We start from the raw sequence: 17,523 nt of genomic DNA, 5'->3' as shown, positions 1-17,523 counted from the left end.
TTGGAAGCCATACTCATTATCTTCAGACTCATGAAGATAAATTCAAGGAAAATATGTGGTGGAACTGGGTCCCATCGATGGCCCCTCTCCTGGGATCCCTTTCTGTAATCCTTATTTTGGGTCTCTGCCTAATCAGTATATTTATTAGCACATAACTGGAGGCTATTAAGTTCAAACTGCTCCTGATCCCATACTAACCTTTAGGGGATGCCTTAGAGTATTGATGCCTTGGGCCTAATGGCCCAAGGAATCACAAGGAATGATGAGAAAAATTAGACCCCCGACCCACATTTCAAACAGACTAATTTCAATCAGGCTAACACTAGAGAGCAGGAGCTGCCAAGGGACATGACATACCTTGGAATGCATTTGGGATGTCCTTGAGATGGTTGTAGTCTTGCTTTGTAACCTCGTTAACCTTGGAACATATGCCAAACGTGCTCATGTCCTTGAGGTGGTCCAGACACTGCTTTGCAAAATAACATGCTTTGGAATTTCTGCTTTTTATGATATCCTGCCAGCTGCCTGTAAATTCCCCATTCTCCATTAGATATTCTATGAAACATAGCTTTTGCTTTTATTCTGGGCCAGGTTGTAGAACACAAGCTCAACTGGGTCTGCTAGCATATGTAATAAAACAGTATTTTCCTACTTCTCAAGGCATGCTGCTTGGTTTTCCCTGTTTTTTTGGTGGGAATTTCCACAATACCAATAACAGTTTTGTAAGCCTCAGTGCTTTTAAACAAATTTTTAAAAAATAAAATAACAATTTTCTGAATTAAACAGGACTTTGATGTGTGAATTTAGGGGAGGGATGCAATTCAGCATATAGAGTAGGATTGTAGTATAACACATGTGCACTTAAGGGAGAACAATGGGAAAACTTATGCAGTATTCCAGGAGAAAGAGATTTCAATAGGTTGGACCAAGTAAAACAAAGGAACTGGAGATAATAGCACTCTTCCAAAATAATCTTTTAGGTAGAATTTGGAAATTGTGAACAGAAAATGTTAAAATGATCAAGGGAAAATGTTTACTTCTACCAAATTTTGTCGTATGAAAGGACAGATCTCCAAGAATTTGCTTCTGAGGCAATTGTTTAGAACCAAGGGATTGTTATGTGGAAAGACTCCTTGTCTGCTGATGAGTAAGAGACTAAAGTTCTGTAACGCTATGAGTAAATCCATTCCTCTAACTGGCACTCAATTTTCTCTTCTGTAAAGTGAGAGTATAAGCAGCTGACTTCTAGCAGTTCTGCTACCTCTAAATTTCTATGTATCTTTGAAAAAGACCATAGGTTTTAAGACAGGTCTTACATTCTCTATGGACTGGAGAGTTATTACAGGTAGTAAGGCACTTGCCTGCAGCTGATCCAGGTTGGAATACCTATATTTCATATGATCATCCACCACCACCAGGATCCAGTAATAATCCCTTTACATGTGCACCAAAAAACAAAAAAATATGTAACGAATCAATATCTCCTCTGTTAAAATGCAAAGTATCTGGGGGAAAGTCCTAATCAATATCAATAACCTCAATATGAATATTTTGGTTGATCCCATGAGGTTTTTTTTTTCCTAAATGAACTGATGAGATTATTTCAGACCCACAGTCTTCTGAATGGGTCACCATTTGAAGCAGAAAGAAAGTAATGTGACAGGCATCCTTAGCTAGTCAGGCACCATCAGTCTAGCTCCTCAGAGAGGCCTCCCTGAGGAAATGCAAGCACTGGTGAGATAAAGGCTAACCCAATTGGATTCCCCAAACTAGGGCAAATAGTGGGTTCCTAGGCATTCCCAGAGTCTCCCCTTTAAATAACATTGGAAGAAAGTTCTTATCACACCTTTCTCTCACCTCCTAAGCTTGGCCCCTCCCAATATTTTCCCACACTGGGGAAGTTTCCCAGACTCCAGGCTAGGGTTGGCAGATTTCCTTGAAGTGTTGGTTGGGACACTGCTCTGGATGGCATCCAACTTGCCAGGTGTGTGGTTGGAGGCAATAAGAGAAGCCCTGACAGGGCAGACCCTGTGTGTAGTTTGGGGTTCCTTGCTGGGAAGGCTGATAAACTGGCTGTGAAAATTGCTGCATATGCACTTCGGGCTGTTAGCTGATCAAAGTGTAGTGATTACACCTTTCCTCACTTGTTTCTATTCATGCATATGCTCTTAAATGCCCATTGTCTGCTTTCAATATTAGGCAGTGGGAAAGGAAAGACTCAGTTCCATGAATCTGATGAATCTGATGGCCCAAGTTTGTAATTCCACTCACCGAACTTAAAGGGTATGCGGACTTTGATTTCCCTCCCCCGACTGATTTTCCCTCCAACCTCACCTACCAGATCTTTGTTTGCTAGGGCTCCACCTCCCCTTTGCTTACTTTTGATTACTACCTAGAAAGAAAAAGTTCAGGGAATGACAGGATGTTGGAGGGATTCTGGAAGAACTGAGGCATGCACAGCACTAGTTTAGGAGTCTAGTTTATTAGTCAAGTGAGTCTTTTAAGAGAAACTCGATAGGGGCCACAAAAATTCACATGAAAGCAACCTGATGGAGTGATCCAGTGGTCAAGATAACTGACAGCCTGTCCTAGGCACTGTTCCATCCTTACTTGTCTAATAACAGTATGGCCTTGACATTATAGAACTCAAATGAATTGACATAGGGAAAGTGCTTTATAAATGCAATAGAACAACTTTATCTTATGACGTAGGTCTATTAGAGAACAGATGAAAGACTCCCTACTACAAGGTATCTCACCCATCCACCCATCCTGGTAAGGATGTATACAAATGCATATAGGTTCATATTTAGAAAGTCTCTTTTGCTCATCATTTCTCTGCTCCAAAATCCTTTTAAAAAATGAATATCCTTCCCCCAGGACCCTTATACTCAAGGAAAATCCCATGAGTGCCTGGGATCGCTGACTGAAAAAAAAATCCCAAACCCTTTCTTTTGATTATGACCAGGATTAAACTACAGCAAATCTGGGCATAAAGGGTTCAGAAAGTTGAAGTAAAATTGCTTGCTATCTTTATGCTTATGCTTCACTGAGTTTTAGGGATTTGAGTACACTGATGACAGGTGTGGTGTGGAAATTATGTACATGGGAAGCAACCATCATTAACAGTATTGTAAATCACAGAAACTCAATCAGTAAAAACTTATTAAAAACTTAATTATTTTTTAAATTTTTTACTTTTTGGGTCACACCCAGCGATGCACAGGGTTACTCCTGACTCTGCGCTCAGGAATTACCCCTGGCGGTGCTCAGGGGACCATATGGGATTCTGGGAATCGAACCCGGGTCGGCCGCATGCAAGGCAAATACCCTACCCACTGTGCTATTGCTCCAGCCTGCAAAACTTAATTAATTATTTTCGTTTTTATTCATTTATTTGATTTGATTTGGAGCCACTTTCTGGTGGTTCTCTGGAGAACAAGAAGTTCTGGAGATCAAACCCCATGGTTCCAAATGTAAAGCTTGTATTTTGGTTCTTTGAAATCCTTTTTCAGTCCCTTAGTCATTATTCTTTTCAACCCCTTCATCATGATTTTTATCTTGGAATTATATTCTGATTTCAGTATTAACTAATCTAAAAGGAACATATCCCCCAAAAGGTATCAAGACCTCCTTTTTCTTTTGCTCTCACATGTATACACTTACTCCATCTCACTTTCAATTTTTCAATATCCTTCTGCCATATGTCAAAATAATATGAATGCTTTGTTATAATTTGATACAATATAATCTATAGACAACTTATTGTAGTAGAGGAGGGTTCAAATTTCTTTTTAAATTTTTAAAAAAATTTTAATGAATCATCTTGAGATAATTAAAAACTTTCGTGATTATTTTTCAATCAAATAATGTTCAAGTACCCATTCCTCCACCAGTGCCCATTCTCCACCACCAATGTTCCTAGTGTCCCTCCTGCCACCCCCATCCCTTCCCACCCCCTGCCTCTGTGGCAGACACATTCCCTCTTCTCTCTCTCTCTCTCTCTCTCTCTCTCTCTCTCTCTCTCTCTGTCTCTCTCCCTTTCTCTCTCATTTTGGGTATTATGTTTTGCAATAAAAGTACTAAACAACCTTCATGTTTGGTCCATAGCCTACTTTCAGCACGCATCTACCATCCCAAGTGATCCTTCCAACCATTATTTACTTAGTGGTCGTTTCTCCATCCCACCTGCATTTTCCCCCAGCACATGAGATCGGCTACCAAGTCATGGGGCCATCCTCTTGGCCTTTATCTCTACTATCCTTAGGTGCTATTCTCCTATTATGTTACTTTATATTCCAAAAATGTGTGCAGCCATTCTGTGTCAATCCCACTCTTTCTGATTCATTTCTCCATGTCGATCCACTTATATATGCAAAGTGGATCAACACCATGGTTTCATGGTTCTATCTTTTCTAACAACTGCGTAGTATTCCATTGTGTAGATATACCAAAGTTTCTTTAATCAGTCATCTGTTCTCAGGCACTTGGGCTTTTTCCAGATTCTGGCTATTGTAAATAGTGCTGCAATAAAAATACAAGTTCAGATGTCATTTCTACTGTGCTTGTTTTGCATCTCCGGGATATACTCCCATAAGTGGTATTGCTGGGTCAAATGGGAGCTCTATTTCTAGTTTTTTTTTGAGAGACACCCATATTGTTTTCTCAAAAGGCCAGACAATTCAGCATTCCCACCAGCAGTGAAGGAGAGTCCCCTTCTCCCCACATCCATGCCAAAACTGGTTGCTTTTGTTTTTTTGGATGCGTGCCAGTCTCTGTGGTGTGAGATGATATCTCATCATTATTTTGATCTGCATCTCTCTGATGATTAGTGATGAAGAGCATTTTTCTCATGTGACTTTTGGCAATTCTGATTTCTTCTTTGGGAAAGTTTCTGTTCGTTTCATTGCCCCATTTTCTGATGGGGTTGGATGTTTTCTTCGTGTGGAGTTCAACCAGTGCCTTGTATATCCTTGATATTAACCCCGTATCTGAGGGTTATTTGGTGAGTATCCTTTTCCATTCTGTAGACTGTCTTTGTATTTTGGTCACTGTTTCTCTTGATGTGCAGAAACTTCTTAGTTTAAGATAGTCTGATTTGTTTATCTCTGTTTTCACTTGTTTGGTCCTTAAAGATACCGTTAGCTTCAATGTTGTAGAGGGGTTCAAGTTTCTTATATGTGTCCGCCCTGTCTTTATTTTCTGTTCTTAACTCTGTTCTAACCCTATTTTCTTAACTCTTACAGATTATAGTATCTTTTTTTCTTTTCCAGTCACACCCAGTGATGCTTAGGGATTATTCCTGGCTCTGCTCTCAGAAATTACTCCTGAAGGTGCTCAGGGGACCATATGGGATGCCGAGGATCGAACCTGAGTTGGTTGTATGCAAGGCAAACACCTTACCCACTGTACTATCACTCTGGCTACTACAGTTTATATTTTGCAGCATGATTTCACACTCATACTTATATTGTTCATGCATGAACCAATGCACCATGATTACATTTCCTTCCTTGTACAATTTCTGCTTTTTTAGGAGTCAATGATTACTTAATTCAGTTTCCTCCTTTGTATAGTTTTTTTAAGCCTCTAACCAAATCTTTCCACACCTTCCAATAGTTTTGTAAAATGCCATTCAGTAAAAATGTCCACTTGACCCTGAGCTATGGTTTCTATCAATTTTTTATTGCTGTCTCCTTTGGGTTTGGGTTTTGAGTCTTTTCCCACTGGAAATGTCTTTCTGGGACCTTCTGATGTGCTACAATTTGAACCATTTTCTTTCTGTGGTTGCTGCACAGCTGCTATCTTGTGATTTCTAACCCTTATCTCCTGGGTAAACGCTCTGTTCATTCTGATTTGGTTAATCATCTCCCATGATAAGAATTTATGATATCTAGTACTTGAGACTTTGCATATCATTTTTATAGTACTGAAAATCAAATCCAGACCCTCACACATGCAAGGAAAGTACTATATTTCTGAGTTATATCCCTGGCTCTGAATATATGACAACTAACATTTCGAAATTTTTTATATCTTAGTATGTTTTATATGCTACTCTCTGTTCTTTATTGATAACTTAGATCAGGATAAAAGTCTTAGTTGACAGGGCTGGAGAGAAAGTACAGTGGTTAAGTCACTTACTTTGCATGCACCAGTCCTGGGTTTGATTTCTAGAATAATCTCTGAGCAAAGAGCCAGGAGTGAGCCGCCCTGATAATACAGTATGTGGCCCAAAATCAAAATCAAAAAAGACCTAGTGGAAAATTATCATTTATTCAGAAATTTTATTTATTTATTTATTTATTTTGCTTTTTGGGTCACACCCAGCAATGCACAGGGGTTACTCCTGGCTCTGTGCTCAGGAATTACCCCTGGCGGTGCTCAGGGGACCATATGAGATGCTGGGAATCGAACCCAGGTTGGCCGCATGCAAGGCAAACACCCTACCCGCTGTGTTATTGCTCCAGCCCCTATTCAGAAATTTTAAAGTATCATGCCCATTTTCTTCTAGCTTTCAATCTTGCAACTGAGAAACAAGATACTTTATATATTACTTATTTTATTTTCCCATCAGAAACTTTTCAAGTTTTTTTCTTGCTTCCTAGTATCTGGAATTTCACAATGCTCATATTCTAGGTGGTAACTCATATTTTAATGTTTATTTGGGGTGGGGGTTTGCCATACATGCAAAGCTCAGGAATTACTGATGGCTTTACACTTAAGGATCACTCCAGCGGCACTCGATGGACCATATGGGGTGCTGGGAATCAAAACCAGGTTATCCACATGCAAGGCAATCACACTATTCACTGCACTGTAGCTCCAGTCCCTGAGTGGATTATTTAAATCCTTAAACTCATGTTCTTTGAAGCTGCGAAAAATTTCTTGCATTATTTATTGTTAATTTGTTCTTACCATCTTATGTTTTCTTACAGGAAAATGATTTTAGTCTGAGCCTATCATAGACTATTCTTTAAATTTTCTTTATTTTCATACTGCCTACCAAACTGTATCATACAGGATAGAGGGACTTTTAGTTTTTTTTGGTGATAATGGTAATGTAATGATATATCCCAAGAGCATAGAATAATTCTTGCCACATAATAAGCATTCCAGAAATTTTGATCAAAGTAATTTCTTTATCTACTTGTTAAAATTTCTGACCAATTTCTTCAGCTTTATCTTCAAGCCTATTTCTGGATATTTTGCTATTACACTTTTCAATTTCAGAAACTCCTTTATGTTCTTGGGTAATTTTTTCACATAATTATGTTCCTGCTTGTGCACCAGGCTGTCTTCACTGGGACCCCTTGGAGGGGGGTTGGTTGAGTTTTGAGTTTTCCTCCCTGCCCCGAGCAGAGCCCTGGCAGCCGCAGAACTCCAATACCCAGCCACAGTCATGCTCAAGGCCACTCTCTACATGCTCGGATGAGCCTCATGCATGAAGGAACCGGCAGAGGAACCCAGTTGCGTGGGTCCCGGGGCTGAGATCTCCAAGCCTGCTCTGATCGGGACTGGGCCTCCTCCACCCAGATCCCCCATTTTCCAGTAGCTAGGCAGTTGCACCCACAAACTGCCCCTGGCGCCATGAAATCCCATCAACGGCCAAGATCCAGAAACTATAATACAAAGCTCCTGGAAGCGCACGGCAGCATATGCAGCTGTGCAACCTCTTATAGTCTAGGTCTCCTTCTCAGAGAACCTGGCAAGCTGCCAAGAGTATCCTATCCATACGGCAGAGCCTGGCAAGCCCCTGTGGCATATTTGATATGCCAAAAACAGTAACAATGATGTGTCTCATTCCCCTGATCCTGAAAGTGTCTCCAAAGTGGCACCATTGGGAAGGACGAGTAAGGAGAGACTGCTAAAATCTCAGGGCTAGGACGAATGCAGATGTTACTGGTGCCCACTGGAGCAAATCAATGAATAAAGGGATGACAGTGATACAGTGATAGTGAATTATGTTCCTATTATTGTAATACAATGTTTCCTCTTGTTTGTTTGAGGACACTATTATTTCACATGTCCTTCTGTTCTATCCATTGTTTCCATTTGTTTCCCCTTTTTATCTTTCTGTTAGACGTAGGTTCAAGTTTTCCTTAAACTGATGATTTTTCTATATCTATTCCTGTTTTAAGAGTGAAGAATTAGGGCTGGAGCGATAGTACAGTGCATAAGACATGTGGCAGAACAGGGTTCAAAAACCTTTTCAGTATCTGTATTGCAAACCATAAGGTCCAAAATGAGAGAGAGTGAGAGAGAGAGAAGAAAAGTACCTGCCACCAAGGCAGAGGGGGCAGCAGGTGGGGAGACCTGGGAGGCAGAAAGGAAACTGCGGACATTGACAGTGGGAAATCTAAACTGGTGAAGGGATGGGTGTTGGAACATTATATAACCAAAGCCCAATCAATACCAACCTTGTAACTGTGATTCAGTATCACACTGTGATTCAGTAAAAAAAAAAAAAGTTTTAAAAACCACAAACCTCGGGGGGGGGGGATGAGGGTGGGGGGGGATGCTGGGACCCATGGGGATGGATGACGGGCACTGGTGGAGGGATGGGGACTTGATCATTGTATAACTTTTAAAAATAAAAAAAAGAAAAGGAAAAAAAAAACAACCACAAACCTCATTACCTCCCACCAAACTCCACCAGGAGTGATCCCTAAGCACAGAGCCAGGAGTAAACCCTGTACCCACTCCTCAAAAAAGAGTGAAGAAGAATTGGGGGATAGGCTACCCTCTCCCGTCTTCCTGTACTTCCGGAAGTTTTGGCAGCCACAACCATGAATTGCCTCTTGCACCAGTAAACTCATTAACCAGCCATGATCCAGAGTCTCATACATAAGTCTCAAAAGTGATCAACAAATTGCAGAGATGCTTCAGGAACCCGCACCAGACTCAGTCATGCAGGGCACCCAAAGTCACCACCTAGTTAAAAATTTAACTCCATTTTGTCACCTTGTTCAGTTTTTTTTTTAAATTCCTGGAGCATCTCAAACTCTACAACACTGGTAAACCAGGAGTAGCACATCACATTGGATGACATGTAAAGTAGACGGCTATAAATCTCTATTAAGAAAATATAAGAACAAGATACACTCCAGGACGCTTTCTGGACGCGCGCGGCCGCTTCGCGGCCTCGCGACACATCATAAGACACTAAATACCCATCTTCCGGAATTGTCGTACCGTATTTGATAGGGTTCAAATATGGTAACACCTACAAGGGGGATTAGACGTCGCCCCAAAAGCCTCTATCCCTCTCGGAAAGACTGGCAAGCTACCGAGAGTATTCCGCCCGCACGGAAGAGCCTGGCAAGCGATCCGTTGTGTATTCGATATGCCAAAACCAGTAACTACAACTGGTCTCATTCACCTGACCCTGAAGGCTTCACCGACATGGCAGCACTGAGAAGGATGAGAAAGGAGAGGCCGACAAAATCTCAAGGCCGACCTAGGCTGCCACAATGAAGGAAGACAAAAATGATCGTCTGTACTTTCAATGCACGTACACTAGCATCAGATGCATCCATCGAGGACCTGATGGTACAAGTGCGAATGATCAAGTACGACATCATTGGTCTGACCGAGACAAGAAGGCACGAATCTCACCATGCTGTTTTCGACACTGGAGAAGAATTGTTCCTCGGAACATGTGATAAAAGAGGTGTTGGGAATAAAGGGGAAGGAAAAAAAAAAAAAGAGGTGTTGGAGGCATCGGTGTTCTTGTCAACAAAACTTGGCCAAGAGCATTGATTCATTCGAATGCCTAACAACCCGAATCGGATGTTTACATTTGAAAAGATGTGGCTCACTGCCTGCAGTTTCTATCTTCGTTGTCTATGCACCAACATCTCATTATGATGAAAGACAAATCGAGAAGTTCTACATAGAGCTAGAGAAGTTCTATAAAGAAGACCACACCTTCTACAAGATCATTGTGGGTGATTTTAATGCCAAGATAGGACCAAGAAGATCAGCTGAAGAACTTCACATCGGGACCCATGGCCTAGAATGGAACGAACAGGGTGAGAGACTGTCTGTGTTCATCATGTCGACCAAGACCATTCATGGTAACTCACAGTTCCAGAAGGCAGAATCTAAACGATGGACATGGGAGTCTCCCGGTGGATGATTCCACAATGAAATAGACCACATCATATTCAATCGACGGTTTTGCCTGACTGATGTCGCTGTTGTCCCAAAATTTCGAACGGGATCGGACCACCGTCTCCTTCGTGCAAAATTCTACTTCACAGAGCGGGGAGAAAGGGCTGCAAAGTTCAAAAAGAGAACTCCCAGAATGACCACCAACTGGGAACTCTTTGGTACTATTGCGGCAACATGGGAAGATGCCATTGTTGACAACATTGACGAGGAATACGATCGACTGGTTCAGCACCTCCATGAATGTGCGAGGAACGCCAAGAGAGAGATAGCCACAAAAAATCGCCTATCTTCGAAAACTCTTGAGCTAATTCGCCAGCGTGGTTTGGCGCATGCCTCAGGCAACCGCAAGCTAACGTCCAAGCTCGCAAAGCAGTGCAGAGATGCGATCAAGGAAGACCTCAAAGAGAGAAGAGCAGAAGTACTGGTAGATGCGGCAGAAGCCGGGAAAAGTATTCGTAACGCCCGCCTGTCCTTTGCCAACTACAAGACCAAGATGACTGCCCTCCAACGTCCTGATGGATCCATCACATCCTCCAGAACGGCAATGGAGAAGATTATCCATGACTTCTACTCAAATCTCTTCGATAGCCATGTCCACTTGCCGACATACCAAATTCCACAGGATGGATATGTCGTTCCCAACGTTCTCCCTTTCAAAATCCGATACGCCATTTCGTCGGTAAAGAAACAAACAGCACCCGGCCCAGACAAGGTCAGACCTGAACACCTGAAGAACCTGCTGTCAGTACTCATCAATACACTGGCTCGGCTCTTCACTCGCTACCTGTCTGAATGCAAGGTTCCGTCCCAATGGAAAACCAGCAGGACCGTACTACTGTTCAAGAAGGGAGACATCCATGACATTGGCAACTATCGCCCGATCTGCCTATTGTCTGTCATCTACAAGTTGTTCACTCGAGTCATCCTAAATAGGATTGGCAGAACACTAGATGAAGGACAACCATGCGAGCAAGCCGGGTTCCGCAAAGGATTCAGCACCATCGACTATATCCACACGATAACCAAGCTCATTGAGGTTTCTCGGGAGTTCAAGATGCTGCTCTGTTTAACGTTCATTGATTTAAAGAAGGCCTTTGATTCTGTTGAGACGGAAGCGGTCATTGAAGCCCTAGCCAATCAGGGCATTCAAGCCCAATACATCAGGATCCTCCGTGAGCTGTATTGCGGATTCACTACCAGGATCTCACCATTCTACAAAGAAGTGATCGTTGATGTCAAGAGAGGGGTGCGGCAGGGTGATACCATTTCACCGAAACTCTTCAGTGCCACCCTCGAGAACATCATGCGACGACTGGAATGGGAAGGAATGGGAGTGAAGATAGATGGTCGGCAACTACACCACCTCCGCTTTGCTGATGACATTGTTTTAATAACACCAAACATCAGCCAAGCGGCACAAATGCTGGCCGACTTTGACCGTGAGTGTGGAAAGGTAGGACTACAGCTGAATCTTACGAAGACAATGTTTATGAGAAACAGCCTTGTTCCTGACGCCCCATGCGCTCTCAACGGAACGACCATGTCCGAATGCAACAGCTATGTGTACCTAGGTCGAGAGGTCAACATGACCAATGACCTGGCACCCGAGCTGCGCAGGAGGAAGAGAGCAGCTTGGAACGCCTTCAAGAATGTCGAAAAAATAGCTAAGAGGACAAAGAACCTCCGGCTCCGGGCTCATCTCTTTGATTCCACTGTTCTTCCTGCATTAACATATGCCTCAGAGACCTGGGCCCTATGCAAACAGGATGAGAACGCTATTCAGGTCTCCCAAGGAAGAATAGAAAGAGCTATGCTTGGAATATCACGTTTCACTCAAATGAGAGAAAGAATCCGGAGTTCTGACATCCGTCGATGATCAAGAATCAGGGACGCTGTCTCATTTGCCAAGGTGTCAAAAATCAGATGGGCTGGTCATGTAATGAGATTTAAAGACGACCGCTGGACGGACTAGGGCTGTTACTGACTGGATTCCACGGGATGTCAAAAGACCGCGTGGCCGCCCACCTACGAGATGGTCAGACTTCTTCGTCAAGATCATGAACAATCGGTTTGAGGCCCTTCATGTTCCCAGAAGGAACAGATGCCATTGGGCTACACTAGCACGCGTCAGGGACAAATGGAGATGTTACTGGCGCCCGCTCGAGCAACTCGACGACTAACGGGAAGTTAAGTGATTAAGTGATTAAGTGAAGAACAAGATTTAACCTGTAATAATATGTTAGTAATCTCTTATACAATGGCTTAGTGGCACCATAGTGAGATACAACAATGTTCACTAACTTTCTTCTGAAAACCTTTTTTGATAATTTTTAGCAAATTATTTATAACAACACAATACAAAATAAATTATTGAGGGCCTGCTATAGGAGCAGGCTTGAGTATTGGTTGGAAAAATTGAAATTAATGGTGGTGGGCTTGGTGTTGGAATATTGAATGTAATAAATTATTATGAACAACTTTATAAAAATAAGATAAAGTTGGTGAGAAAAAAGTGTGAAGAATTAAAGACCACATTGAAAATTGCGCTGCATATATGGGACTAAGTTACTGGTGGACAGAGCTTAATTCCTGAGATTTCTAAGGATTTTCAGAGTAATTTAAGCTTGCTTATTGGTGGTTTACCCTTCTAATTAACCCTCCGGTTAGCATTTGTTTATATCTCCATCCAGTGTCAGTACAGTACCATTCCTAAACCCTATCGATTCAATAACAATCAACCATCATTCCTTCTACTTTAGCCTCTCAGTCACCTTTTTCTCCTCCTCTCTATCACCTCAACATTTACTGAGCACCTGTTCAGTGCCCGACAATGTGCTGAATGCTACAAAGTACAAGAATGAATAAAACATGGTCGCTTCCTTTCAGGTACTTGCTCTTTCAGGGAAGGCAGCTGTGTACCCAGATGCCATCAATATAATGCCACCTCTATCATTATCAGGGGATGTAGTGGGTGTTATGGAAGTCCAGAAGAGGTATTTAGCGAAGCCTTCCTGAAGTTTGTTTCCAAGCAGTGAGAAAGGATGTTGTTAGCTAGTTTTCCATAGTTGTCATAACAAATTACAACAAATTTATTGCCTGAAATCAACATCCATTTATTATCTCCCATTCCCCTAGGTTAGAAGTCTGCTTACACTACGGCTTGCTTAGCTCTTATGCTTTGAGTCTCCAGGGTAGCACTGCAGAATCAGCAGTCGCATTCCCTCTGAGGCTTGGGAAATTAATTATCTTCTGATTTCATTCAGATTGATTGCTAAAACTATTTCCATGCTGTTGGTAAGTCTGAAGTTCTTTGCTGATTGTCAGAGGCCCATCTTTTCTCCTAGAGGTTTAACTTCATTCTTTCTGCTGGTTTCTAGTGCTCTTCTTCCCGAAATAAAGGTAAAAGGTAAAGGCCCTCCCGTTGATCATCGATTTGCTCGAGCGGGCCCAGTAACGTCTCCATTGGAGACTTTGCTGTTACTGTGTCTGGCATATCGAATACTCTCGGTAGCTTGCCGGGCTCTCCGAGAGGGGCGGAGGAATCGAACTCGGGTCGGCCATGTTGGCCGCTTGTAAGGCGAACGCCCTACCGCTGTGCTATCGCTCCAGCCCTTCCCGAAATAATGGGTCGAATTTTCCTTACACTTGAATGCTTTCTGACCTCTCCTGCTACACCTCTGATTCCTTATGGAGAAATTCTTGTGATTTCAAGCACTCAGGGCCAACCTGCATGATCTAGGTTTGTTTTCCCTAACTTGGGGTCTATAACCTTTTTACTTGCAAAGCCCAATTTATTAAAATATTCAAAGGTTCAGAGATTAGGGTGTGGATCTCTTTGGGCAACATTATATCCACAACATTGTCTTCTGTAAAAATGGGAGAAAGTGTTTTGGGGAAAAGGACTGCAGAGTTTCGGGGAAAAAACTGATTTCAGGAAGCCATAGGCAGTTCATGGTGTGTGCATCAAAATTATGCACATATAATTTGGAGAGAAGAAAGAGCCAGATAATGATTATGGTCCTCATTATGTCATCTCTCTTATTTTCCTTAGCTTATTTTTCTTCCTTCGTTTGTTTTTGGGTGCACTATATCAGGATGATCAGAAGATTTTATCTCAACTTTCCATATTTCCAGCTGAAACTATTTGTCCTCCCCATCTGAATTCATCCTGGATGACTCCAGCTTCCATCATGGCTTGATTTCATGCCATTTATCAGCCTCTTTCCCTTCACATTCTTCTTGTTGCTGGCTGTCCTGGCAAGCATCTTTGCAACTGGTACATTGACCATCTGGATGGCCATTTGTAATCCCATAAATTTTCTGGTCTGGTGTAATTTTCTCACAACGCTGTTTTCATCGTGGCATTACATTGCTTGATAGATCCTAACGGTTCTTCTTTGCTTATGGAATCCAAAACAAAATTTTAAGCCTGTATTGCCAAGTCTGAATCTACCCTGCCATGCTAATGTTCTCACTGTCCTAATAAGCCCAACTTCTCCTATGCCTTCTTTCCACCATATTCATTCTCTCATACCTCTTTTTCTGCAAAAAAGTCTTATTCCCTTTCTCATTTGTGTATCTGAACTATGTATAGCCTTTGAGATACAACATAAATCACACAGCCTTCATGAAACTTCCCCCAAGACTTAAGCTACTTATTAATCTTTTTTACTTTATCCTTATATGTGCCTGCAGTGTGAAACTTTTATATTGTTATAAATATTCACTGATGATAAATCTTTGAGTCTTATGATGCTATATGTTGAACTCTCCTCTCTCCAACTACTGGAGGACAGGTTCTGTACCCCATATATTTTAGACAGGTCTTTTTCCCATCTTTACCCAAATATCAGAATTTACATATACAAATGAAAGAAATCATAACTTGTACACATATTTCTGACCCATCCATAAATTAAATAATCATCTAAACTGAAATTCAAAAAGCAACACTTTCCCACAATAATATATTTGGTCAAGATTATGAAATCATTATCTCTAGCATCAGATTGTTCACCAAGCTTCCATTCACATACTTCGATGCCAATGAATGTATGTAATCATCATGACTTTTTCTAGCTTTCCCTACAGGCTAGTGTTTTGTCACTTGGCCAAACATGTTCATGATTTATTGGCGGTGGCATACTTTAATCTAATTCTTGCATAGTTTTCACCAGGCAATGATGGGAGGAGAGAACTGCCCATTGGAGAAGCTGCCAAACTTTGCCCTAAGACATTTTGCAAATAAGACACTGGATTTATTGCAAAACTCACTCCAATGAACAAAAGTGTATAGTAAATTCTGTTCCAAATCACGGAGTCCATAAGGTTCTAACTAGAGGGCTTTGGGGACTCAAAAAACCCAAATCTTTCTTTAATTCTAAGCAGAAAACTATTACTGGAAGTGCCGACAGTTGATAAGTTTGAGACATATGGTCCTATTCTCTTTCTCCAAAATGAGAATGGTGGGTTTAGCAGTAAATTGATAGTGTAAGTAAATCTAGCACTTGAAAGAATTTAATTAAATTTCTCCCATCTTCAGTGTAAACACCAGACAGAATCTATCCTTCTGGTAAAGAGAGGTAATGGAATTCCCCTATGGCAAATAGCTATTGCATTAGACTAGCTCCTGTTGAAAAGGCAGGAATGATGCTCAGGAAAGATAGCCTGTAGTCAACAACAGATAAAGACCCTCCAATTTTGAGAGGGAAATACATCACGTAGAGCACTAACATGTCAGCTTCTTAGGAGCACCAAATGCTTGTCCCTGTAAGCAGTAATACAATAGCAGATAATTTCAACGGGAAAGGACCAATCCTCACCAGCCTGGCAAGCAGTTTTGCAAGTGCAGCCACAGAGCAAGAGAGAAAAGAAATGGAAACATGGAAGGTGTGAACTTGTAGTTAAAAACTGTTGTAGAATTATTCTACCATAAAGGGAGATAATCACTGTGTCAGAATTATAGACCTCTAAAACAATCGTTGGAAGTGTTGTGACTATTGTGTTTTCCACCCCATAAAGGAAGTTCAGGGTCCATGGATGTTTCTCACTGATGAAATGCCTGCCTGGCATGTGTGAGGCTGCAAGTTCCTTCCCTGGAACTGAATGACATCACCATTTAGTGCAATCCCTGTTTCTGCCAGGGTGATCCCTAGCAAGCAGCCAAGTATACAAGAACCTCAACCAAATGCATGACCCTTGATGTACCAGCATGACAACAGAGCAAAGGGACGGTGGGAAATTTAAGAAAAAAAAAGAACTTCGGACAAAAAGCTTCTAGCCATAGTGGATGAGTTTGCGTAATACACTACCCCAAATCTAGTTGAGCCATTCAGCACCAGATTTATATGGAAAACACTTGCAAACATTTTTGAAAACCAAACAGTGCTGCAGATGAAGATGCTCCCAACTTTGCGTGGGAAGGACTTGAAGCCAATTATGAAAGATAAGCAATAAAGACTGAAGAATACTTAGGGGCCTGGATCAAAGAATCACAGTGAAGAGGACAAAACAAAGAGGGCATTCTCTTTTATTTTGTAACTCTTGATTTTTCCTCAGTCTATTTCAGTAGTGCCACTGAAAACCACTGACAATTTCCAAAGCTCTTATTTTCTTTTGATTTGGTTTAGTTTGGTTTCTGGGCCATACTTGGGCGATGCCCGGGGCTTACTCTTGACTGTGCACTCAGAGATCACTCCTCATGGGGCTCAGGGGACCTTATGCAGTGCCTGGGAACAAAGAGGGATCCACAAGTAACTTAAGCTGTGTACTGTCCCACTATTTCTATGGCCCCTCTTCATAAGGGTTCATGCCCCCTTCTGGATACCAGATATCCACTGCTTTTCTGTGCTACTTATTACTAGAACCTGTATACATGCCCATCATTGGATCTACACATTTTTATCATGGCCCTGCTTGGTTGTTTCTCCTCTCTGAAGTGTTAACTCATGGGGGCCAGAGAGATAGTACAGACGTTAACTTCTTTGCCTTGCATGTTTACTGATCCCAGTTCCATCCAAGCAATAGCAGAGCATATGGTTCCGCAAGCACTGCCAGAAGTGAATTTTGAGCACAGTTCCAACAGGAAGCCCTGAGCACCAATGGGTATGGTCCAAAAACCAATAAAAATTAGTTAATTAAAGTGTTAATTTATTAAAAGTAGGAACATGCATTTTGAACTCCCAGTATATCTGTGATTCCCATAACAAGAAACAACAGATAATAGTAAACAACAGATAATAACAGATAAAATGTTTTACAAATAAAAATTATTTAATTAAGTGCTAGGAATAAAGCAAATGTAACACTAAAGGAAGTGGTGCCAAAAAAAAGATCATTTCTTCACTC

This window comes from Sorex fumeus, unplaced genomic scaffold, assembly GCF_029834395.1.
Source record: "Sorex fumeus unplaced genomic scaffold, SorFum_2.1 ptg000075l, whole genome shotgun sequence".
NCBI lineage: Eukaryota > Metazoa > Chordata > Mammalia > Eulipotyphla > Soricidae > Sorex > Sorex fumeus.
This window is presented reverse-complemented; position numbering follows the sequence as displayed.